The following is a 27,725-nucleotide window of genomic DNA, read 5'->3' on the forward strand; positions in this document are numbered from 1 at the left end:
CCACTGACCTAATCACGCTCCCTTTCGCTAAGAAGAAAAAGAATCGTATAGCCCATGCTAATGTGAGCAGACATTTTTATTTGCCGCCATTTAGCCTCTGTGCGTGTCAATTTTGACATTCCACTCCACTATACGAGAGCAGAAAAACCGGAGATATATTGGGTAACCTAATTTTAATTTTGTCAGGTAAATCCGAGTGTGTCCGCCTTTGTGGTGTAGTGGTTAGTGTGATTAGCTGCCACCCACGGAGGCCCGGGTTCGATTCCCGGCTCTGCCACGAAATTTGAAGTGGTACGAGGGCTGGAACGGGGTCCACTCAGCCTCGGGACGTCAACTGAGTAGAAGGGGTTCCGATTCCCACCTCAGCCATCCTTGAAATGGTTTTCCGTGGTTTTCCACTTCTCCTCCAGGAAAATGTCGGGATGGTACCTAACTTAAGGCCACGGCCGCTTCCTTCCCTCTTCCTTTACTATTCCTTCCAATCTTCTCATACCCCAACAAGAACCCTCTTCAGCACAGCAGGTGAGGCCGCCTGGGCGAGATACTGGTCCTTCTCCCCAGTTGTATCCCCCTACCCAGAGTCTGAAGCTCCAGGACGCTGCCCTTGTGGCGGTAGAGGCGGGATCCCTCGCTCAGTCCGAGGCAAAAACCGACCCTGGAGGGTAAACCGATCAAGAAGAAGAAGAAGAAATCCAAGTGTTTCAGTAGATAGGCTAAATTGTTCGTCTCCGTAGCGTAACGGTTAGCTCTATTAGCTGCCGTCTTCGCGGACCCGTGTTCGATTTACGGTACCGTCAAGAATGTAAGAGACCGAGCGAGTTAGCCGTCCGGTTAGGGGCACACAGCTGTGAGCTTGCATTCGGGACATAGTGCGTTCGAACCACACTGACGGCAGCCCTAAGATGGTTTTCCATGGTTTCCCATTTTCACGCCAGACAAATGCTGGGGCTGTACCTTAGTTAAGGTCATAGGCACTTCCTTCCCACTCCTAGCCTTTTCCTATCCCATCGTCGCCATAAGACCCCTTAGCGTCGCTACGACGTAAAGCAGTTTGTAATAAATAGCAAATAAATATAAATTTAAGAATGGCAGGAGGGCTAGTATGTGATTGAAATGGTACATGGAGCTCACCTCCACTGGGGGTGTGCCTGAAAGCACGTACACCAACATGACCAAATAGTCCTTACTTACTAGAGAAATTTTACATGCGGACATCGTACGGCAATGAGTAACAAGTGGGCTATTTTCTGCACTTTAAATATCCTATTACCTCTGCTATGCTTGAATCCACGATCTTAGAATAGGCCGACACCCTACTACTTATGAACGAAACGAACTTTCTCACCAATAATCCCTGTACACAATTCCAGGGCTAGGATTGCGTAGGAAGCGGCCGTAGCCTTAATTAAGGTACAGCCTCATCATTTGTCTGGTGTGAACATAGGAAACCACGGAAAACCGTCTTCAGGGCTGCCGACAGTGGGGTACGAATCTACTGTCTCCCGAATGGAAGCTCACAGCTACGTGACTCTGACCGTGCGGTCTACTCGCTCCGTATTAATAATAATAATAATAATAATAATAATAATAATAATAATAATAATAATAATAATAATAATAATAATAATAAATACCGAGTGAGTTAGCTAAGTTGTTTGTCTCAAGTAGATTCTGAGGTCGACAACACCCACCCTAAATCAGCAACCTTGAAGATGGTTTTCCGTGGTTTCCCATTTTCACTCCAGGCTTAAGGCCACGGCCGCTTTTCCTATCTCATCGTCGCCGAAAACCTAACTGTTAGTGTCACGTTAAACTGATAGCAAATAATCATAATTATTTGGCCTGAGCTAACGTGCAGACCTCATCAGATCGTGCCGTCTAGGCAGTCTGCCCAGCAATTTCGACATTCCGATTGTGCTGCTAACAGCAAAGCGAAATCCTACTGCACAATTCCTATAGATGAGTTAATTTTCTGGTGACAATGAGTGCACCACTGGAGATCGTTCACTTGTCAACAACAATGGCATGGGTTGTCCAGCTCCTTGGCTGAACGGTCAGCGTAGTGGCCTTCGGTTCAGAGGGTCCTGGGTTCGATTTGCGGCCTGGTCTCTAGCTCGGGGTCTGGATGTTTGTGCTCGTCCGAATACACATCTTCGTTTTCACACAACACATCACACTAAAAATCAACAAAGAAATCCTCAATAAATAAGTACATCTATCCACATAAGGGTGGCGTCAGGAAGGATATCCGGCCGTAAAAATGAGCTATAATCTTTCAAAGTGCCGACCTCAGATAAATGAGACAAGGCCAAGAACAAGAAGAACAATACTGTGAAGTGCCGAGACTTTTGACGGCTACCACAGGCAGGATCGAACCCAGGGACTAAGTGTCATGAGTCGAACAGTCTACCAGTGATCGACCGAGATAGTTAGTTACCTCCATACGTAAATTAATATGGTTTACCAACTAAGCTTCTCTAAGATTTGTTTACATTGCGCCAAACAAATGTTGAGTGAATTTGCTCCCCCTCTAACATGTGGCTAATAATGAGCGTTGGACGAGGTGACACATTAAGATAAGACATCTGTGCTCACAGCGAGTGGGGAAGAGCACTTCATTTTCCAGGTGATCAGACTATACCATGGATTATGAATAAATAATAGCATTCTTTATCTGTTATCTGTTCCGCTCCTGCGTCACATGAAATAACAAGTCGGCTAGGATACTTAACACTACCTAGCACACGCACGGCAGGTGCAGCTATATTGGGTCACACATTCACTTCGATTAGTCTTTATAGCCTTCCTTAACGCTGCAGTGTCGTTCAAAGTATCATTCCTACCGTTGGTAACGATAGATATGTTGATGTTAATGTGATCGTGTTTATTGTTTTAAGAGGATGTCGCATACGGAAGCTGAAAGCGATGAACTTGATACAACTACGTGGACATAGTGGACTCAGGTATAGAACTGGTGGTCACCAAACTATGCTTAAAGTTGAAAACCCTGGGGTCCCCTTTTAGTTGCCCCTTATGTCAGCCAAAGGATACAGTAGATGTGCTCCCCCACCAGCACTATGCACAGCAGGAATAGACCTATAAGGATGTTTGCGACATCCAGATCAACAGTCCCATGTAGTTCCTATGCCTGAAGTCTAACTAATAGCGGGATGCTGAGTTGGGCCCACGGTCAGTGATATCCATAAAAAGGACGGTAATCCCACTGTCGGCAGCCCTGAAGATGATTTTCCACGGTTTCCCATTTTCACACAAGCCAAATGCTCGGGCTGTACCTTAATTAAGACCACGGTAGCTTCCTTCCTATTCGTAGGCCTTTCCTATTCCATCGTCGCCATAAGATCTATCTGTGTCGGTGCGACGTAAAGCAGCTTGTAAAAATAAGAAATAAAAAGGGCGGTTGAGGGTCGAAATGCTCCCTGTAGTCAAAAATTTTGGAAATAATATACAGTTAAACAAGTTTTCGAAATCAGTTAAAATACGTTTTAAATGCGGTGTAGATTCCGTACTCGGAACTAAGTTAGGTCATATAAGGTTGTTAGGTTAAGTTAGGTTAGGTTTAGTGACTTAATCATAAATTAATTTCAAATTTATTTTTAACCTTATTTACTGTTTGTTAAAAAGACGTTTTAATTACGACGTTTTTATAGTATGTTGTATGCATGTTGGTTATTCAGCCCGAAGGCTGCTTAGATCCTCATCACCGAGCTCGATAGCTGCAGTCGCTTAAGTGCGGCCAGTATCCAGTATTCGGGAGATCGTGGGTTCGAGTCCCACTGTCGGCAGCCTTGAAGATGGTTTTCCGTGGTTTCCCATTTTCACACCAGGCAAATGCCGGGGCTGTACCATAATTAAGGCCACGGCCGCTTCCTTCCAACTCCTAGGCCTTTCCTATCCCATCGTCGCCATAAGACCTATCTGTGTCAGTGCGACGTAAAGCAACTAGCAAACAAAAAGATCCTCATCAGGTCCACCATTAGCTGTTATAGATGGCCTAGGTGTCACTGAAGAGGCGTACTAAGGAAACGAGGAATTGCATTCCTCACTGAGCTAGAAGTTGCTATTGCATATTAGTCTGCCAAGCCCGCTGAAATGCGTGCACCAACCGACCATATGAGCGACATTTTCACACCTTTCATAGCAGGGACTGGCTGCATAAGGAATGGCATTACTAGCGTCACTCATACCTCACCTCACTGAGACAGGTCAAAGAATTTTCTTTTTGCTAGGGGCTTTACGTCGCGCCGACACAGATAGGTCTTATGGCGACGATGGGATAGGAAAGGCCTAGGAGTTGGAAGGAAGCGGCCGTGGCCTTAATTAAGGTACAGCCCCAGCATTTGCCTGGTGTGAAAATGGGAAACCACGGAAAACCATTTTCAGGGCTGCCGATAGTGGGATTCGAACCTACTATCTCCCGGATGCAAGCTCACAGCCGCGCGCCTCTACGCGCACGGCCAACTCGCCCGGTGCAGGTCAAAGAAAGTAACAAATTTAGTCTAGCCCATTCCAGAAGACATAGTGCACTGTAAACACTACATCTTGCCAGCAAAGGCAAGTTATTATCGTAATCATTAAATAAGTATGTAATAATTTCATTAACTGTCTTTAATTGATGCTAAAATGCAATATGTTAATATTAAGAAAGACATTCAAATAAAAACGAGCGGCCGAACATAAACAAATGGAGAAACCTACCCCACTGAATAGGGCCGCAACTAGACCTCGACCCTCCGAGGATAGACCGTAATCCGCAGGGGAATGTTTTGACCGTAGGCCCAACTCGAACGTGTCCTAACTAATAATCTGAGTCGCTGTGGTGTCCGGAGTGGACTGACGAGAGGTAGCTGTTTACTTAAGAATTTTTCCGTGCTTCAGACGATAGAGGGGCTGGCCCTCTGAGTCCGAGTTCACGGAATCGATCCCGCCTCAGTCTGATGGTATTTACTGGCACGTAAAAAACTCCTGCGGGATAAAATTTCAGCAACATGATGTCTCTGAAAACGATAAAAATGTTATTAGTGGGACATAACACCAATAATGTAATGAAAATGGCCGTTTTAAAATGGTAGGGAGTTGAATTTTAACTCTTTCCTTCTTTCTTTCTTTCCTCCCCAGCATTTGCATGGAGAAGAAATGAAATCCTCGGAAAACCACTTTGGAGGTGTTTGAGGAGGGAATCGAACGCTTTCTGCTCAGATGATCCCCCGAGGCTGAATGGACGCCGTTCCAGTCCTCGTGCCACGTTTCTAATTTACTGGCAGAGCCGGGAATCGAATCTGGGCCTCCGAGGGTGGCAGCTAATCACACTAACGACTACACCACATAGGTGGACTTTAACTCACTTCTCTAATAATAATAATAATAATAATAATAATAATAATAATAATAAATCATATGGCCTCAATTACTGTGTACAGAATGTTTTATTTGACTCCATCCGAGCTGTCTGGTCGTCAGTTTCTACGTTCTGTTATATTCTACCAGATGGTAGAGAAACTGATATCTGTTGGGCGATATATGAAGACTTTTTAATTAACTTTGTTCGGTAAACACCAAATAAGTCACAGAGATCTTTTATGTGCCGACATCGTACGACATGGAGTGACGAACTAACATTTTTCACCCTTCATAAATCCTATCACCTCTGTCGGGTTTCAACAACGATCTTGGGATTCGAGGCCGACACTCTACCACTCCACAAATGGAGCATCAATAGCTATAAATAAAGGAATTATTTTAAGAGGAACTAAAACTGGGCGACCATCCTCTCTTAGCACTAACCAGAAGAAAAACTGGAAAAGGAACTACCCTCCGAAGAATGAAGGTATCGGCAAAACAAAGGGAAGGGTCACAAAGATGAGGACTCCCTACGACCCGCAAACCTAATACCGCAGGCTATTTCATTGTCGACAGCTCGCAGGTTCCGCAGCTGTGATTTGTGGCCTCAAGGCTGTGCCTTGCGTTCAAACCAGTCTAGCGACGGGAAGCACCCAAAGTTGTATACCTCACGCTGGACATTCCGTCCCGCGGGCGCCCAGCACTGTAAAGGTAATCGCCCACTACACCGCGCCGCGCCGCGCAGCGCAGCCGAGAAGAAATTTCCGTGGTCTGCTTCTTGTGAAATGAAATGGCTTAACGCCCACTGCAGGGAGCCGCGCCGCGCCGCGCGGAACAAGCTTGTGGAATTTCCGCACCAGAAGCCCCCAGGTTTCTGGAACGGAACTTTTTCCTTTCGGCGCGCTTGTATGGGCGAGGGTAGAAGGAAGGAATAACGGAAAGAATGTGGTTTCGTGGCGTTTCGGCAGTCTTCGTGAGTCCTCGACTAGTGCCAGCACGCTCGTACCTTCACGCGGTTAGTGGTATTGTGCACTGTACGCCTTTCTCGGCGAAAGGTGATATTATTTTCTCGCTCTACACACGGCTTTTTTATTTGCTAGTTGCTTCACGTCGCACCGACACAGATAGGTCTTATGGCGACGATGGGACAGGAAAGGGCTAGGAGTGGGAAGGAAGCAGCCGTGGCCTTAATTTAGGTACAGCCCCAGCATTTGCCTGGTGTGAAAAAGGGAAACCACGGAAAACCATTTTCAGGGCTGCCGACAGTGGGGTTCGAACTTACTATCTCCCGAACACTAGATACTGGCCGCACTTAAGCGACTGCAGCTGTCGAACTCGGTACACACGGCTTAACTAGGTTCAATAGTTCATAGAATTTTTCTTGGGACATACGAAAGCAGTGGGAAAATTTACTTCGGTCCTTTAGTAGATCAGGAAATAAATGGTGAAACTCTCCGTACGTTTCCCTTTTCTCATAAATGTTGTGGACCCAAACTTTTCTTTCGCGTTTTTCTTCTTCCTCATTAGCAAATATCGCAACCGCAATAATATGTCCTCCTCGGAACTGGAACTCATATTTCTGTGTGAGCTGCACTTCCCCAACTGGAGAGAGGCGGCGCGGTGAGGTGTGCTGTATGGGCGAAGTCTCGGAAAATGGCCCGTGGAATGTTCCACAAGCTTGTTCCGCGCGGCGCGGCGCGGTTCCCTACAGTGGGCGATTACCTTAAGTGGGCGGGCAGGCAGGCGATGAGCGCAGCGTATGCTGTTGAACCACAGTGACGTTGTGACTACGTCACAGGCCGTGAAAGTTGGGCGAAGTTCTCCCAATCACTCTCGATCACTGCAGCGATACCCGAGTTTGAAATGGAGGCAGAAAATAATGAAAGAAAGAGGGCAGAAATCCACGTCATTTCAATTTCCGTTGTAAAAAAATTAGTTGTTTACGTTCATTGCAGTTCATATATTTTCGCCGGTTCAATAAAGAGTTAGGCCTACAACCTCGAATATTTTTTAATGTACGTAATGAATTACAATTCACTATTAAATTTTAAGAGGTGCTTTAGAAACACTTCTAATATAATACTGAGTTAAGGTGGATAAGCTGTGACTTGTGATTGTTTGGGTTTAAATTATCTGATAAACTTACCAACAATCCAATCATGGTTACCGGGAAAACATCAGTTAGGTTATTTATTTGAAGGCATAGCTGTCTGGTAGATATATTACCACTATTGTTGTACTTTAATCTTCAATAGTAAACATTTGTCCTCACTCGTGATGAAATTCCCCCTCGTCATTTAGAGGCTAGCTATTATCATTGGACGCTTGTTAAATTTTAAATACTATTTTCAGAAATTTAGTGAACAGAGAAAGTCACACAACACTGCAAAATCAAGCAGTAAACTTGTTGAATTATATAATTATATTACTTTTTGCTTAATGAATAACAGGAATTTTACTTTGTTGAATGGAAATACAGTTATGTCCATCCAAGGATTGTAAATCGTAGCCCGTACGCTTAAACCCTGTACCATTGTGGAATGTAACAAAAAATTATAACGTATCAGTTTTCTTTGAATGAATAAATATAAGAAAATGAGACTGACTGTTAAAATCGAGCGCAGTATAAATCAACCCGGAATGTCTTGAAAAGGTCATTTTTTTGCTATTATAGCGCTTTGTTTTAAATACTGCACCCCAATCAGCATTTCGCTGAGTAGTAGAGAGCTTCGTAATCACAAGTGAACGTCATTTCACCCTCCCTTCCCTGAAAAGTGTGTTCGCTCTCCCGCTTCACTGTGACGTATGCTTGCTACGTAAGCTGCCCGCATTTACGTCACGCCAGCCCGGCCGCACTGGGCTAGCCTCAACGGGCGCCCAGCTGAGCACCTCTGTTCTAAACTATAAATACTGTATGGTGGTATCAATAACATTGGGTCTTCCCGATCTCGAAATGGCGTCGGTTCCTCTTGAGACTTGATGCGAGGTATTACCATCGCATTTGTATGAACTGAACAATAAATGGTCTGGGCAAAAATCATACGCAGGATCTTTTCTTCTTATTTTTTCTTATTCTTATTATCCTTCTACCACTTTTTCCCACACTTTGTGGGATCGCGGGAGCGAACTGTGTCACACATGTGAATTTGACCCTGTTTTACGGCCGGATATTCTTCATGACGCCAACCCTATGTGGAGGGTTAAAATCCCTATTACGTGTTTCTGTGGTGGTTGGTAGAGTGATGTGTTGTCTGGATATGAAAAGGAGAGTGTTCGGACAGACACAAACAACCCATCCTCGAGCCAGAATTAACCACATGCGATTAAAATCCCCGACCCGGCCGGGAATCGAACCAGGGACCCTCTGAACCGAAGGTCTCGACGTTGGCCATTCAGCCAAGCAGTCGGACAAAAATCACACGTAGGATATCGACCGGAAATAGCCGTGGCTCAGGAGCAAACTTCCCAATTTTTATCCCTACTATGCAGAAGCAAAGCCATCTCCATGCAGGCCATGAAGGCCTTTGAAGAGGTGGAAGGTAAAGGTAAAGGCGTCCACTTCCTGAAACCTCAGTGGTTAGTGTGGTAGAGTTGTAAGCTATGGTACTCATTTTTGGTGTAGGCTGGGTGAACCTAAGGGCCATGTGCACCTCCGGAAGTGGAAATCTCCTTTCTTAAATTTTTCGATTTCCCGACGGGAAATCAAACCCACGTCCTTCCAGGTGAACCGAGCACGCCTTTACCACCTCGGCCAGGCAGCTCCTATCCCAATCATGATACGTATAAGCGTTTCCTCGCACGGCTACGAAGATAGAATGAAGTGTGCCGAACTGGGGCATAATTGATTAAATTCAATCTGTGCTCACAACAACCATTGTGCTTACAGAATACGTAGTCGCGTGCGAGCTGAGGTATCTCTCTAATCAGTGCTGGTATATTTAAGTACATAATAAATATACACAAAGGCAGTACCGAGAGGTTGGATGTAATAACACTACTATCTGCCTATATATCTCATTCTGGTTCAACGCGGACTTAGCGAGTCGAGTGATTTTATTTATCTGTTTGGACAAGAATTGAAAATATCGCGAAGTGTAACACGATTATTAACTTTACACAAATGAAACATCTAGTAATTCCACTGTTGGAAACAGAATAATCTGAGCCTTTAATGTTCTGCTGTGATAAGACAAAAAAACCATTACCGCCTAGGCCTGCCAAGACGACTGATGCTCGGTACAGATACTGGAGTGCCACTTAGTCAACTCAACATCCTCAGACTCATTGTTTGGTTCTTTTGACTGGGATCGCTACCTCTCGTATCACCAGCTCCTCAGCTGGTTTTCTGAGGCTGAGTGAACCCTGTTCCAGCCTAGTCCATAATTTAAATATCTGGAATTTTGGGAATCAAACACGGGGCCTCCAGGTAAAAGGTAGGCACAACCTCAGAAATAAAAATAATAATGTTATTGTTTTACGTCCCACTAACTACTTTTCACGGGTTATGGAGATGCCAAGGTGCCTGAATTTAGTCCCGCAGGAGTTCTTTTAAGTACTAGGAAATCTACTAACACGAGGCTGATGTATTTGAGCACCTTCAAATACCACCGGACTGAACCAGGATTGAACCTGCCAAGTTGGGGTCAGAAGGCCAGCGCCTCAGTCGTCTGAGCCATTCAGTCCGGCAAAATAAAACTTCTAAATGATTATTGATATCGTGATCACAGACATGGGACCTCCACTTTGATGTGGAATCCGAACAACTGGGACGTGTCCTTTATTTCAAAAATCCTACATGCATTGACCAGGATTCGAACCGCAGTTGCCTTGGTGAAAATCTAGCGGTGTTGTCACTCGGCTATTCCAAAATAATAATAATAATAATAATAATAATAATAATAATAATAATAATAATAATAATAATAATAATAATAATAATAATTTTATAACCTCGGACACTTTTATTTGACTATCTAGCCTGCCTCTTTATCAAATTTGACGTTCTGTTTTACTGTACCAGATGACAGAGAAACCAGATCGCTGTCGGGCGATCTATGACTGAGTATTTATTTTTTTGGGTAAACATCAATGTGACACCAGGCATTATGTTGGTAAACATTTCTATAGAGGACAGTGAACTCCAGGAGCATGTACCGTACTACTCCAGGAGTAGTCATGTTTCTAGATTTCAGAACTTCCTAATAGAAAATCAAACCCCCATCCTTCCAAACACGTCTTCGCCGTTCCGAGTACGGTTTCCGAAATTAAAAAGGTAAATGATGTTCATTTTCCACAAAATGTCAACATTATATATAAAATTACATAGTCCTTCCCCTCCTTTCTTCGATACATTCACTCTCCGGAGAATCGAATCAATTAGTGTTAAGAGTGGATGTTTTTATTGGTATCGGAGCCACAGATATCAATGTTTCACCCTCTGAATTGCACACAGCTTTTAGAAATTGTTGTGATGGTCGATATCAGTTTACAATTATTGAAATGGAGCGTGTACTTGTCCATACCTTCCCTGATCCAGGGCCTCTATTAGGAGTTAATAAAATAGAAGAACAAATAAGCACCAGCCTAGAAGTATGGCTGAAATAGTGTAATACAAAAGGCAGCTTTTTCAATTGACATGCAAATAAACGTCTTTTTAATGACGTCGTTATCAATGTCCTCCGTTGTTGTTAAAGAAAACACCACTGCAATAGAGATTTTTCTTCTGTCGACCATGCTTGAATGTTTTGTAAAATTCATGGGGAATTGGCACCAAATATTTCACAAGAGACTGTAAATCATAGTACTTTACAGTAGTTTTTTTTTTTTTTCTGGAGAAACTTCATACAAAGGGGTTAAAGTTAATGCACTGGTTGTTAGGCGTCCAACCTATGTTTTTTCATGGAATAAGTTTCAAACTCCAGATCTTCAACGAGCAAGGACTTGTTGTAAAATGTCCATGAGTGATCCTTCTATAAACGAATCCATTGAAATTTTCTGCTCCCGATAACACTATATTTTAGAAACTCGTTCATGTTTTCGGTTGAATGTAAATCTTCAGCAGTCATTCTGACTACTTGAAACTTGCGGTGCGCCTTTGCAACTGTATACACCCAATCCTCAGGTTGACCCCAGCTGGTTTTTTAAAGCAGTTTGGAGGCAGAGAAGTATATATTTTTTCAAAAGATATCAGTTCACAAACCGTGAATGACCACAAAGGCGATGATAACTGAAAATATTAAAATTACTGTACAGAAAGTAAACACTTTAGGAATAGTATAAGTGATGATTTTCAAAATTGTTACTGAATCTTTTAAAATGTCTACTATATTTTTTCCAAAGTCGTGTGCTGGATTCCAAGCTTTTTCAATATTCTCCACGTATGATTTGGTACACTGCCTCTACTTCCAAATAGGAGACCCATCACGGACCTGTTTTCTGGGCGAATGTTATGTCTTTCACTTAGGTATGGGATGCATGGATGCCGTCTATCGCCAGACAAAATAACAGTTTGGTGAAGTGATTCCGAAACAACATGCTGGATTGCGGTACCTGTCAATGAAAGCACTTGAACTGCTTTGCCATCAAACACATTGGTTCCTTGCTTCATACTAACGCCATTTTTTTCAGTTTTGCCACTTGTACTCCTTTGCTTTTAACCCCCCTCATATGTCTACTGTATAACTCATTTGTGTTATTTTGAAACGAATATTTGAATTATTATATAATGTAGAGACTGGCATGTGGTTTTCGTTACAGGAAGCGGTGGAAGAAGAACCAGGGGACACCGAAGAGACAGCAGCCGGTAGCGAAGGTAAGTTGTCTTCTTACTTAAGCGTACACATAATTAATGTAACACTAACGAATCGAATTCTGAGGTCGTGTACATACTTGGTGATTGTATAATGATCTATCAAGAAAACATCGTTTGTTGCCACATGTTACCGGCCACTCCCGATGAGTTGTGCCCGCTAGGTTCAATCATTATTCGAGTGCCTGGAAGTCGGTCGGAGAGGGAAATATATTGCAAGTGTTTTAAATATCTTGGAGGACAGTAGCAGTGTGGTCAGTTTTACTTAAAAGAACATTTCAAGCAGAAAAAACGTCGCTCAGGTTCGTATTTTATACACCTCTCTCCTCTGATAAACCGACAATACTTTACAATACAACTGAATTCACGTGACGTATATCTGCATGTACAACCAAAATTCTTAGTAAATGTACCATGTATTTATTTATTTATTTATTTATTTATTTATTTATTTATTTATTTATTTATTTATTTATTTATTTATTTATTTATTACTTACTCATTTATTTATTTATTCATTGAGTGAAGGGTTTTGTGCCAGAAAATCTTAACTTCACGTCATTTCAAAAACTATCTTAGCTTAATTAGCTGGAAACTCATAAGTTTGAATTTCGAAGGCTGTTTGTTCTCTGTGAACAGTATAGTCGTATTCAAACGCAGGATACGATAGAACTGTCTCCGTAATTAGGTAGGTGCACTGTTGGTCAAGAAACGAAAGGAAACAAAGACACACTACATTCCCACTGGTAGATACATAACCAAACTGGGCATTTAATGCATTACCCATTGTCATTTATCGTACAGTATTATTAATATTGGTTACTGCATTGCCCCAAAGTTAACGTCAGAGTAATATTTTAAAATCTGATGTATGATTATGCCATTACTACAATGCATTTTGCAACAATTACTCCGGCACTATTTAAAGTCCTTGTTTTCACAACATCCTGCCCTCCTCCCAGTAGAAGGTGACGGAAAATTCCTCCTCGCGCGGGTCTCTGTTGCAGAGTTATTACAGCTAATTAACAAGTATTTATTTACTTCCCTTTCAGAATTTTAAAAAGAATGGAAAGAAGGTAGGCTCCTATTGTTTACCCCCCGCAGATCACAAGCACCAAACAGTACTTTGGAAAGCTTAATTAATCGATCAACTCTGACAGATTACAGTCCTGTTTCGTTTTTAAAACAAATTTCACAATGAGAGAAGGGAATAAAATCAACTTTCATCAAAGAATTGTTCATCCAATCGCATAAAAACATACTGCTCAACTCTTTATTTACTGGTCTACCGGGAACCGAACAGGATAGCTCAGTGCGTTGCGCCACGGCCACTTAATAGTTGCTAGCTGGAGACAGGTGAATTCGAACACCCCGTCGACCACCCTCACTTGGGTTTACCGTGGTTTCCCATTTCAACTCCAGGCAATTACCTGGATGGTGCCTTCTTCAAGGCCACGACAGCGTTTTCCTCTACAATTACACCCACACACACACAGCGACACATGTAGCTCAGCTCTATGGTGTGTACCGGGAAAAGCAGCTACATAAGTGGCGAGTCAAACATCATCTCGGACCCTCCCGGCACTAAAATCCAAAAGCTAAACATAGATACCATAAAATTAAAAAACAGAGGAATGAACATGTAAACTAGATTATATTCACATAAAACTCTTTCTTTTACTTATTCAACATTTTCTGCTCAGTTTGAGTCGGGTGTCTCGGTTTTTCAGTCTAATCTATACATTATTCCTATTTCAACACACCTTCAATCAATCAATCGATCGATCGATCAATCAATCAATCAATCAATCAATCAATCAATCAATCAATAAATAAATAAATAAATAAATAAATAAATAAATAAATAAATCAAACAAACATCATTGATCTGCATTTAGGACTGTCGCCTAGGTGACAAGATTCCCGATCAGTTTTTGATGTAGTCTTTTCTTAAAAGATTCCTCTTCCTATAAAATAATGTTTGTTTCTCCAACCCTTGTCCCGTTTCTCTTGATCTGATTGCATTTTCACTCCAGTGGAACTTTAAGTCGGTATAGATTTTATGTATATCCCGGAAACATGTCAGTAGATGACGAAATATGACGAAATGTTTACTGTTTCAGAATCTGGAAAGACTCCCGACAGCCAGGACCGTCTGTGGACAGTAGCACGCCTTTCCCTGGAGCGGCCAGAGCGAACATTGTGCCGCAGCGAGGTGGCCCGGCATCTTCATATTATGCGAGGTATGAATCAGTTTCCGTAACTAAAGTAACAGTAAAGAACTTAGTCACAAACATACTTTAAGATGTTCGTACTGCCCCGTCACCAAAATATTCAGTAAATAACTCAAAACCAAGCATTTTTAATGTTTATCACCTCAAGTCATCACACTAAAAATATATAATTATTTCTTTAATTGCGCATTGGCCACTGAGGATCACGCTACAGTTTCATTTTTGCTTTGTCTGAAGTTTCTTCTTCCTCCAGTACTCCTTCATATGAGTGCTATGCTGTTACCTCTGTTCATCCGTCCAGGCTCTTCCCGTCTTTGCAGTTCTTTCGACTCGAAGCCCTTCCAAATTTTAAATCATGATCCGAAATATTTTCCTGCCTAACATCTGAACTTCCTGGATGTCTGATATCTCTAGATCTTTAGGAACTTCCTTAATCTATGGCGTCGTTGTCTTCTTGTTCCACAGGTAGTCGAAAACTTTTTTGGTTTGTCTGGTTTTGTCTATTCTGTTCAAATGTCCGAGAAATGATAACCACCTCTTTTCCATGGTCTCTGAAATTTTCTCAACATTTTGTTGACTTCATTGTTCCGGGTTTCAGTCTGTATTGGGTCCAAGAATTTCTGTATTCTTCTTCTTCCTAGGATCTCCAAATTCTCTAGCTTGTAATTCATCGAGAAGCATTCGCTGGCAATCAGGCATTCTGTTTTTACTACAATGTTGTAATGCCTTATTTTGGCATTCCATGAGATGCATATCTTGTTGTAGATGTTTTTAGTAAGTCTATAAGCTCTCTCCATTTTTGAGATACGATCATCTACAGCATCTTCCTCTAGTCCGTTCTCTTGTACGATTTCACCAAGGTATTTGACATTTTTAATTATCTGAATTCGTCCAATCTTTGTTTCAAGGAACTGTGGTCCATGTTTGTCATTCATCATGAACTTAGTCTTCTCTTTCTAGATCCTAAGTCCCGTCTTGTTAGCGATCTTTTCTAGGAAGTTGATCTGTAGGCCGCTTCCTCTAGATTTTCTAAAAGTGTATGTATGCTCAGTCTTCAGCCCTAAGGCTGGTTGGATCCTCAACAGCTCCGCCATCAGCTGTCATAGATGGCCTAGGCATCACTGAAGAGGCGTACTAGGGAAATGAGGAGTGATGTAGTTTCCCGTTGCTTTCCTCGCCGAGCCAGAAGTTGCTATTACATATCAGTCTGCCAAGCCCACTGAAATGCATGCACCAGCCGACCCTATGAGCAACATTTTCACACCATTCATAGCAGGGACTGGCTGCAGAAGGAATGGCATTACTGGCATCGCTCATACCTCAGTCACTTTCATATTGTCAAAACCAAGTATAAGACAGAACAGATCAATGAAAGTAACAAGATTACTCTAGCCCATACCAGAAGACATAGTGCACTGTAAACACTAGGTCCTGCTAGCAAAGGCAATTTCTAAAAGTATCGCAAAATAATCAGCAAAGTCAAGCAGTTGACTTTGATTCCTACCGATTTTTTTCCTAAGCAGATCGGGGTTATTCCTTGATTTTCAAGTTCAGAATTCCAAATTCTCATAATCTCCCCTAGGTCACAGTTGAATAATAGTGGTGAAAATGCATCACCCTGTCGCACACCTGTCTTAATTTCAAATGAGTGAGACAAATTCTCCCACGAATTTCACCTTAGAAGTTGTGCCTGTTAACGCTTCTCTGATAAAGTTTACCAGTTTGGTTTTGACCCGAAATTCTCTATCTACGGTTTCTCTTTCTACCAAGTCAAAGGCTTTTTGAAGTCAATGAAAGAAACCACCATATTTTTGCCATTCAGCACTGTGTGGCGAATTATTGATTTCAAATTAAGGATTTGATCAGCACAGAAGCGGCCTTTCCGGAACTCATCCTGGTATTCTCCAAGTTGCTTATCTAGGATTCCTTCAATTCTGTTCAGAAATATCTTGGAGAGGATTTTGTAAGCGAATGGGAGTAGCGACACGCCTCAGTAGTTGTTAACAACTTGTCTGCTCCCTTTCTTATGGAGTGGTTGTATCAGCGCTATTTTCTATTCGTCTGGTAGCTTGTCTGTCTCGCATATTTGCTGGAAAACATGGTGCAGGTCGTCCAGGATTTCCGGTTCAGCCCATTCCAATATATCTGCTGATATTGAGTCTTATTCAACGACAATAATGAAGATTAAATCATTTTAATTATAGAATACTGGGCGATTTGGCCGTGGAGTTAGGGCAGCGCAGCAGTGAGCTTGCATCCGGGAGATAATGGCTTCGAACCCCACTGTCGGCAGCCGTGAAGATGGTTTTTCGTGGTTTCCCATTTTCACACCAGACAAATGCTGGGACTGTACCTTAAATAAGGCCACGGCCGCTTCCTTCACACTCCTAGGCCTTTGCTATCCCATCGTCGCCATAAGACCTATATGTGTTTGTCCGAAGTAAAGCAACCTGAAAAGAAAACATAGGGAGAGAAATCAGTATATATTAATGAGTTGGATTATGGTCGAACAAATTTTAGTTGGGTAAAAATAATTCCACTTAAATTTAAAAATCACATCTTTAGATACTAAATAATAATAATAATAATAATAATAATAATAATAATAATAATAATAATAATAATAATAACAATATTTTTTTCTTCCGTCACTTTTCCCCGCACCCTTGTGCCGTTGCGGGTGTGAACTGTGTCGCACATATGGGCTTGGCTCTGTTTTACGGCCGAATGCCCTTCCAGGCGGAAAACTATCACGCCGCACGAGGCACTCACCGGAACGTTAAGATTTTTAGCGACGGGGCAGAGCCAAGGATCTTGAGTTTAAAACAATAATTTCTATTCAAGCTCTTAGTCAACTTATATAGAAAACATGTCGAGCTAACTTATATACAAAGTTCTAAAGGAATGTGAATTTCTATAATGCTTTTGTATTATTTGAGGTTTATGGAATAATCACTGAAATACAATAATACAAACGTGACACCTAGACAATTTTAATTTCTAAGGAGAAAATTAAAAATAGAGACACATATCTGAAAATTGACATACTGAAAAAAGAAGGTCGTAAACAGTCACCTGGCGAACGAGTTCTTAATATAAAAGTGGTTAGATAATGTTATTGGCTTTACGTTGGAGACGCCGAGATGCCAGAATTTATTGCCGCAGGAGTTCTTTTACGTAGCCTACCATTAAATCTACCGACACAAGACTGACGTATTTGAGCACCTTCAAATACCACCGGACTGAGCCAGGATCGCACTTGCCAAGTTGGGGTCAGAAGACCAGCGCCACACCGTCTGAACAACTCAACCCGGCTGGTAGATAATTATAATGAATTAAATGATTCGTGTGCATTGTTCCACTATTTGCTCATCCAGTACTTAGAAAATAAATCCGAAATGTTTGCAGAGCTCGGCGTAATCACTGAAGGGCATGCAATCTCGAGATTCGTGCATGGACTTTCCGTCGCCTATCAAAATCCCTTTGTACCACTGGCGTCGTCTGGACGGATGTAATAAGGAAAACCACGTGGTGTGAACACTTTGCTCCTGAACAACTATCAGCCAGGCCTGAGCGTCGCTCAATATGCCTTGCGCAGTCGATAATTTTAACTCCTTAGTCAAAGATTCCATTTAAGCCTCGAAAAACTTTTGCGCAAAGACATGTTTCCCTTGAAGGCCACGTGATTTATGCGCGACATATTTTCCATAAGCATCAAACGCATTTTCAGAATGTTAGAGTTGTTAATTTCTCTCCAAGTAACTGCAAGAATTATCGTCCGTCTTGCATGAACACAAAGCTCTCGCCCATCAGTCTTTTGCTCAGTCTTCAAACCTCATTCAGTTCAAGTAAGACGTCACGATTGTTGTCTACAGGAAACGTTTTGCATGACCGATCTGGCATGATCATGCAAGACTGACGATAAAGCGTTACGTGTAGACGGCCCTTAACTCGAACTACCTTAAGGCTAGCCATACACGATGGTGCGTGCCGGAGAGGTTTACCTTCACAGTTTACGTGCACGGGTAAACCTACTACTTTCTGAGAAAGTGTACAGGTTTCACTACGTGTACAATTGTTCTGTACAGGTTTCGCTACCTGTACACTCGAAATCTTTAGTATCTCGTGGGCAAAAATATTCATTTCACACAAGAAGTCTGTACAGCACTCAAAACCACCCAGTAGCTGCTTACACACTCTCATTGGTCAAACCCATCAGACCCGTTAACACATGCTCACATCTGAAGAGTGAGGGGAGGTGAAGAAAACGGAAGTACGAGGATATCTAGCATGAACGAAACACACGCGGAGGGGAAGCTACTTGCTTCCCCGCCTGCCCACACATCCCACTGGCTCGACAATGAAGGGAGAGGGGAATGAAGGGAGGAACTACACGCTTTCTTCAAGGCAACAGACGTAATGTGTATGTCAGCTCATTGGGGGTTAAATTCTCCAGTTTCTTTGTAATTCTTGTGTGCGAGGTCTGGCTGAAATGCTAGCGGTCTCGGCAATGATTTCATTATCAAATGGCATCGCGCTCAACCACTGTAAGAAAGAATGACCCTTATTTTCGTCAATATAGGCCCTGTTAAATACTACTACTACTACTACTATTAATACTACTACAACTAATAATAATAATAATAATAATAATAATAATAATAATTAGAGAACCCGTGTTGCTCCGCAGCATTCGTTATAAACAGGTCAGATAACTCGTCTTGGTATGCCTGTCATAGTCCTATTGTTTTGTCTGTCCTATTCAATGGTTGTATGAACATTTAATAAGAAGCCCGTTATGGTATGCAGCAGTTCGTAGTCAGATTTCATCCATTCTGACGTCATCATACCGTGTGTTTGGTAAACATCTATCCATATATCCACTTTTTTATACTGCAATTCTTGATGTTGTAAAAGGCAGTTCTTTATATAGAACGGTTGTCTTGTGAGCTCATAGGTTAGTCTCGAAGGAGCGTTTTTTGCCAGGCAGAGAACATTTTAAAGATACACGGCCTTCACTCTTTCTAGTGTAGCTAGGTTATCTTTCGATAGGTGCTCCCATAGAATGTCTAAGGCGTATGTCATGATGTGGTCTGTTTGTACGTAGATTTTTTCTTAGCAGCATCTAAGTATAGTATTCTTCCGTGATCAGCGTGTACACACTCTGGCTTGATAAGTAGTAATCAAACATGGGTGTTCGCAATGGCATTACTAAGGATGAAAATCACTTATATATCAGAAAGTGTTAGTCGCTTAGCAACCTGCTAAGTACAGCATGAATTGCGGGTAGGGTAAGCCTTCGCCAGCAATTGTTGGAGTGATCATTTAATAATTTGATTTCATGATTACTCGAAGTTGGATGAACTTAGAGACCTATAAATGTTTCATGATTCATCGGCAGGTAATTCTGGAGAAAATAAAACAAAAATGAAGCAAGAACGGACGGACGGATTTGCCAAAGCTATTTTAGTAGATAAACTCTTTTAATGTATAGATAATAATTGTTATCCTCAAAAACGAAAGTAAAAATAACCTGGCATTAAATCATTATGATTATCAGAGATTCTGGGGAGTTTGGAAAACCGTTCCTATGAAGTTATTGTCAGCGCTGATCAACAATTAAATTCCATATATTGGGGTGGTATTAGATCGTGTTCACTTCATCACAGTTAATTAATTGTTTCCCTTGATTAGGGAAAGCTAATATAGACAGAATGTTTAACCATAGAAACATCTTAGGGCCTAATCAGTTCCCGAAAAAATGGAGTTGGGAGTGGCCTCTGAGTGCGCAGTGTCGCAAGTCACACCTCCTGGAAGACAAAACACATGTGACGTCTTGGTTACTTCTTCTTCATCCTCAGGGTTGGCCAAAATCAATGCCCAAACGTTGCCTATTTCCTTTTCCACCCGGAATTCTTGTGATCGCGGTTGTACAGGTGACCGAGAAAGAATTGAAATATTGTATTTTCTACCTGTGCAGTGAGGCATACCGGAGCGTGTGTGTGGCTCATGTACACAGGTTTCAGTTGTGCAGTAAGTTTTGACAAGGAAGTGTGTCTAGAGAACTCATTGTTTTTGGTACGCTCCGATTTTTGTTTTTGTACAAAATATGTCGACACACCGGAAGCGCAATCAAGTTATCGAAGAGTTCATTGAGACCTATCTATCAGAACCTTGTCTCTGACGTGTGAAAAGCAAGGAGTACAATGATCGTACGAAAAGAGGAGCTGCTTATGCGAAATTGGTGAAAAAGTTAAAAGGAGTTAGAGCCAGCCGTATATTTCTTTTGAATTAAGGAGACACAAGTGAAAGTAATTTTTGATACACTGTTTCATTCATCCGCAAATGATTACAGTAATATGTGTGTTCTGCACTCAATTCTTGTAATATTAGTGTACTGATTTATTTTCAACAAACACTCTTTGCACCATTTTTCACACTTTTTTCTTAGGTGTTTACAATTAATAGTGAATAATAAACCAAACAGCGTGATCGCGTCATTTTCTTGCCCCGATGCCATGAGGTTAACTGATGACAAAGCCTAACCGTATACATAACGCGTGTGAACCCTTTGGCTGTGCAGTTATACCTGTGTAGTTCGCCTACCCAGGTGAACCTCTCCGGTACGCCGCAAAATGTTTGGCTAACCTAAGTGACTACCTTCATGCTTGCAGCAGAAGGAAAAGGGGAAAATGTCTACACCTCTGCTACATTTTCTTACTGCCACCCTCATGCATTCTGCCGACTCCTCACTTTCATCTGTCCTACCGACTTCCCTAGGCCAACTCTTATAATTTTCAAGCCCTGGCAATATTAAGGTCTTTCTTTTGCCGACACCTTCATTCTTCAAAGGCGCAGGCTGAGTAACTCAGATGGTAGAGCGCTGGACTTATGAGCTCAAGTTGGTAGGTTCGATCCAATCTCTGTTCGGTGGTATTTGAAGGAGGTCAGGTACGGCAGCCTCGTGTCCGAAGATGTACTGGCACGTTAAATAACTCATGCAGGACAAAATTCTGGCACCTTGGCATCTCCAGAAACCGTGAAAAATAGTCGGACGAGAAACTATTATTATTATTATTATTATTATTATTATTATTATTATTATTATTATTATTATTATTATTATTATTATTATTATTACCGAGCGAGTGGCTGCATGGTTTGGGTCATGAAACTGTCAGCTTGTATTTGGGAGATAGTGGGTTCGAACCCAATTGTCGGCAGCCCTGAAAATGGTTTTCCGTGGTTTCCCATTTTTTTGCTTGTTGCTTTACGTCGCACCGACACAGATAGGTCTTATGGCGACGGTGGGACAGGAAAGGGCTAGGAGTGGGAAGGAGGCGGCCGTGGCCTAAATTAAGGTACAGCCCCAGCATTTGCCTGGTGTGAAAATGGGAAACCACGGAAAACCGTCTTCAGGGCTGCCGATAGTGGGGTTCGAACCTACTCTCCCGAACACTGGATACTGGCCGCACTTAAGCGACTGCAGCTATCGAGCTCGGTGTTTCCCATTTTTACAGCAGGCGGTATGTACTTTAATTAAGACCACGGTCACTTACTTCCCACTCCTAATCCTTTCCTGTCCCATCGTCGTCATATGACTTATCTGTGTCGGTTCGACGTAATTTCAAAATATATTATTATTATTATTTGAAAGGTTTGAAATATTCCTTTTTCATCTGATTATTGATAAGATGATGATGATGATGATAATAATAATAATAATAATAATAATAATAATAATAATAATAATAATAATAATAATAATAATAATGGTTTTACCGTTTCACAATGAATTTGGGGGTTTTGGAAGACGCCGAAGCGCCGAAATGTTTTCCCATAGGAGTTTTTTTACGTTTCATTAATCTTCCAACACGAGGTTGGTATTTGAGAACACCGGACAGAACCAAGACCAAAACCGCCAACTTCGGCTCAGAATTCCCAGCTAGTGTTAAAAGAGGAGGGTTGCCTAATCCTAATTGTCCTTCCTCCCAAAATAATCTTCACCACCATCACCACCACTAGCGTTCATGTTGCATGTAGTGTATTGCTATAGGCCTGGTAACCTACTGATCATTTCAGTTGATACCATTGCGACCTGCTAAAGTAGAAGCATTCCTGTAATGAACGTCATCAAAAGGAAGTGGTAAGTTGGAAATAGAACAGAACAACAAATTAATATTGATAACATTTGAGTGCGGTGCACTGTAATAGAGAGCTGCTACTATTCACATGTGTCATACACAAACAGAGGGCCTTGCCGCCCTTTCACACAAGACAACTTCAAAGCCCCACACAAGCCAGGTATTATGCGTTTTCAATCAACGGCTGTGTTAATTAACGCCAGGAAATTACCGCTTTTCATCACGCACTATTCATTTAACTGTGAATCTCATTGAAACGCGTTATTCACAGCAATTCAACAAGTTTGAAAAGGCAGAAGACAGACGAATAGAGAGACGTTTGAATACGTTCGGGGCAGATAGTGGAAAAAAAGGAAGCTTACCAAACCAAACCAGCGTTTGCTGCTGCTGCTGCTGTGTGTATAAATTGTATGTGTTCTTGTATAATTATTACTAGTTGTATCCACACAATGTATACAGTAATTGGAATGGCGGGGCAAAGCCGCCTGTAATAGGACGTTGGTTAATAAGCTTACAAGCATTTACTCTGCGCGCTGCGGCAATTAGGGGGCCGTGTTTCCAATGGCCTGGTGCTGCGTGGACTAGCCATCGCAGTTGTAACGGAGCACTAATCTGGGATGAATGCTTTTCAAAACCAGTTGTGGATTGTTTATGAAAGGGAAATGTGATAGAGAGTCCATTTGCTCTCTCGGGGAAGAGCAGATATAGTGTGAAGGCAAAATAATAGCGCCATACATAAAGTGTACTTGAAGTTGTAATAAAAATAAACGAACGCTTCATTATTATTATTATTATTATTACTTGAAAACAAGCACACTAGTCTGTTGAGACGTGGGTGCCGGATTAGGGAGATGATGTTCCGTGGTTCGATTTTGTCCACAGTCTGTTGTTACAAGTCAAATTTTCAGTGTGGTACAATGTTCCGCTATCGCAAGGAACCAGTCCACAATCAAGGTGTATAGTACAGTTTGACAGCATTATGCTTTCGTTCATTCATTGTGACCACAAATACGTCCGGCTCCTTGGCTAATTGGCTAGCATGCTGGCCTTTGCTCGAAACGGTCCCGGGTTCCATTCCTGGCAGGGTGAGGGATTTTAATCTTCACTAGTTAATTGCTCTAGCTTGGGGACTGGCTATACATGGCAGAATTCTTCTCTTTGGCTATTTTCCCAGTTTTTTCACCATTCGTTGGGATTTAGCCCAGTTTTATGGCCGGATACCCTCCCTGATGCGAAGGATATATTCACTATTGCGTGTTTCCGTGATGGTTGGTAGTGTGCTGACACAGACAGTCAATCCCTGGGCCAGAGGAATTAATCGTACGCAGTTGATATCCCCTTCCCGGTAGGGAATCGAACTCGGGACCCTCTAAACCAAAGACCGCTACACTGACAGTACAGCCAAGAAGCTGGGAAAACGATTATCTGAATTATTTCTATACATTATAAAATAATATTACACTGCCTACTGATCTAGAGACCAAACCGGGGTTATTTTATGCCATTTGGAATTACAATGAATTACAATTAATGAATGTCTGTGTGTTTACAACCTAAACATGAACCATATTTCTGACGTACAATGAATATTTTCGGAAGCTCTGCATAGCCAAAAGCGATGCACGGACGTTATCAACAGGCGTATATCGCATACGCGAAGCCCTACTCTGCTGTAGTCACCATAAACCATTGTTAAATATAACTTCAGAGGGTGAAAAATATACCCCTACATGTTTTGTTTATATATTTGTGCATTTTGAACAGGTAGAGAAATAATCATTGTATTTTAGAATAAAACAATTATAGTATCATGCAAAGAAGTACCAACGAAGTGTTTAGTCTTCTACCTCTGTATGAGGGTTGACCTTATTCCTTCCTATTCTAGATTCTATGGTTTTCGTGTGTCAGCCTATTCGTTACGAGCTTTATTATTTAAAAATGGCGTCAACACATAAAACTTTCTACCTATATATCGCATATGATGACCAACTTTATTTTACTAAATCTTAGACAGTATAACTTAACTACCTCTACGACCCGTCCGAATGCCTCATTTGGAGCAAATGTTCGTACTGATCAGTGGAGACTAGGTAAAGTATCCGTTCTTCGAACGGATTCACGAGCAAGGATTAAAGTGGTTAATGGCGCAAAATGAAATCCGAATTATTAACTCACTAAATATGAATCATATACCTTGACAATAAAAAAGATAGAAACACGGCTTATGCATATAACACGACGATGATAATGAAAAATAGTTGATTAACTAGTTCTTAATAATATGGATAAGCACGCTTGGCACTCTCAACAATACAACTGTAGCCTCCAAACGCTTTCCGCACAACGGCGCGCTCCCTCTTCAGCTGGCCTGTTAACAAACGAACAAAGTGGTGGTGATTATTGTTTTAAGAGGAAGTACAACTAGGCAACCATCCTCTATTAACACTAATCAAAGAGAAAAATGGAAGGGATCTAACACTTCGAAAAATGAAGATATCGGCCAAAGGAAGACAAGGGCGTGAAAATGAAAGATTCCCTAGGCCTCGAATGCTCTAATACGGTCGGGGTCGGAAAAGAACAAGAGTTGACCAAGGAAGGTCGGACAGGATAGATGAACGTGAGGAGCCTGGCACAAGTAAGTGGAAGCAATGCCAGGACTCAGCTAAGGGCCCCGTGGTAGCCAACCCACGCTCAAAAGTTAGTGCGTCTGGCGTCGCCTTTCAGTCGCCTCTTACGACAGGCAGGTGGATAACAAGCGAACAAAGACTTTACACGAATGATGACGTGATCCCTACATAAACGTGAAATGAGTAAGTAGGCTATTTATCAGCGAAGGCGATCACAGTAGAAAGCTAAACGAAACCCTTTAGAGATACGAAGAAAATACTTACATGACGTGTCACGTAGAAAATTTAATTTCAAGGTCACATGGTTTACTTCATTTTTCGATGGGGCCATCCGTTTACCCGTTATTTTTGTTATTTCGCGGTGGACCACAGCAAAAAGTACAAAACAGCTGAATTTTCCCTAAAAATATAAGAGTTACGAAAAAGCGTACGACGTATCTTGTAGAAAATGTAATACTTCGAGGCCACACAGTATACTCTATTTTATGATAGGACCAACAGTTTACCCGTTATTTTAGTTTATGTCGGGCCAAAATTGTCCAAATTTGGGACATAGCCCTGTTAAATCCTCCACTATTTCAAAACATTTAGATATATCAAAATGAAAGTATCCCTTTCATGACTCGGGATTTCAAGCCCTATCCTTACAAAATTTCAGGTCAATTGGTCCGGTAGTTTTTGAGTCTATCGGGGACAAACAAACAGACAGACAGACAGACACACCTCATTTTTAATAGTAGTATAGGTAGATTAAATACTAGGGTATGTTTTAAGTAATAATAATTGAATAAATTGACGAATACCTAAACAGGACAGAAATCATTGTTAATCATCAGGAGGCAGATACACCCCCTGTGGATCAATGGTAGAGTTTTAACTTTCAAATCCCGAGATCACAGGTTTATGATAGGACCAACAGTTTACCCGTTATTTTAGTTTATGTCGGGCCAAAATTGTCCAAATTTGGGACATAGCCCTGTTAAATCCTCCACTATTTCAAAACATTTAGATATATCAAAATGAAAGTATCCCTTTCATGACTTTAAGGCCGAAAGAATTCCGTTCTTGTCGTACGATGTCTAATTGTAAAAAGTAATCTGGTGACACATAAGGGTCTTTACTTGATAAAGTGATTTAGAGAGTTCCATCGGGTAGAGCAAAATGGAACGTCCGAATTGGCACGCACACAGCCTAAATCAGGTCAAATGAAAAGGCGTGCACAGCTTGCTACAGCAGCGGTAAGTCCTAAATTCCCGTTACCTTTAGACGTATCATTGACGGAGCCCACAACATTGATTTACTACTGTCTTACTACAATATTAAAAACAGGACCAGGGAGCACTTTTTGAAATTTCATCCAACGATTCTTTTCAAACAAGCAGTTACAGTACATCTGTAGTCAACAATAATATTCGGCTACTTCTTAAACACCACTATCTTACAGTTAGGCTGATGACGCACGGAGCTGTTTTGGCCGAGTCGGCCGACGAGTCTGCCGCCGCCTGTAACTGATACACAGGGCGGTTTTTGCCGGCTGTGACAAAACACACGAGCGAGCGCGAAGTTAGGTGAGGCAAGACAAATTACAATTTTCAGACCACAATACAGAAAAAATATAGCTGGCGCACCGCGCCAAAACTGACATAGCGAGGAGTAACTTAACAATGTATGAATTGATACTTACCAATGATGCCACGTGAATTCAGCTGAATATATGTATTCAATCTATGGCGCTAGAGCACGCACAAAATCTTCAAAACGCTCGCTGCACCACCAGCAAACGACAGGCCGAGTCGGCAAATCTGCCGCCTGTCGGCGAGCACCGCTCTGTCTGTTTCATCCCATCTGATACAACAGAAACAAGCGCCGACTCGGCGGCAGACTCGGCGGCCGACTCGGCAAAAACCGCTCCGTGTGTCATCAGCTTTAATGCCATTATAAGCGTAGTCTTCCCATATACAACAATAATCACCACCGCCACCTGCAAGCTTAGTTCTAACTAAAGTTTATCAATACATTTCGAGGTTGTATCCTAGCTTAGGCCTACTATCAAAACGTGATTATTTTGCTACTAAAAGAACTATCTAGTATAACTCTGCTACAAGCATTAAGTAGGATACAGCTTTCTTTATGCCGTTAATCTGCTATTTGTTTCCTTTAACCTTCCATCGGTCGCATGTGTATCAGAATGATACAAGCGCGCATTTTTTCTCGTGTCTTTGTTGTGCTAGGCAACAGAGGCAGCCCACCTTCCTGTTTCCCCCTCTGTTTCCAGCCAGGCACTTCACAGCCTCCGTACAATCATTTCCTATAGTCACACTGTCAGCTGTTCAGAGATTATGTATCAGATTGATTCATTGCGACATAGGTGCAACATTTATTCATACATCTCTCTGTTTTTGTGAATTTTACAACTGATTATGATATTATAGCACAGAAGCAAACATATAATCTGGAAGATCCTAGGGATATAGAAGCTGTTCAGAAACTAATATTAGATGAAGATGGCGGGCGTTCTGCGCTGGAAGATTTTGAAGATGAGGTGGAGACAGAC

This window comes from Anabrus simplex, chromosome 1, assembly GCF_040414725.1.
Source record: "Anabrus simplex isolate iqAnaSimp1 chromosome 1, ASM4041472v1, whole genome shotgun sequence".
Lineage (NCBI taxonomy): Eukaryota > Metazoa > Arthropoda > Insecta > Orthoptera > Tettigoniidae > Anabrus > Anabrus simplex.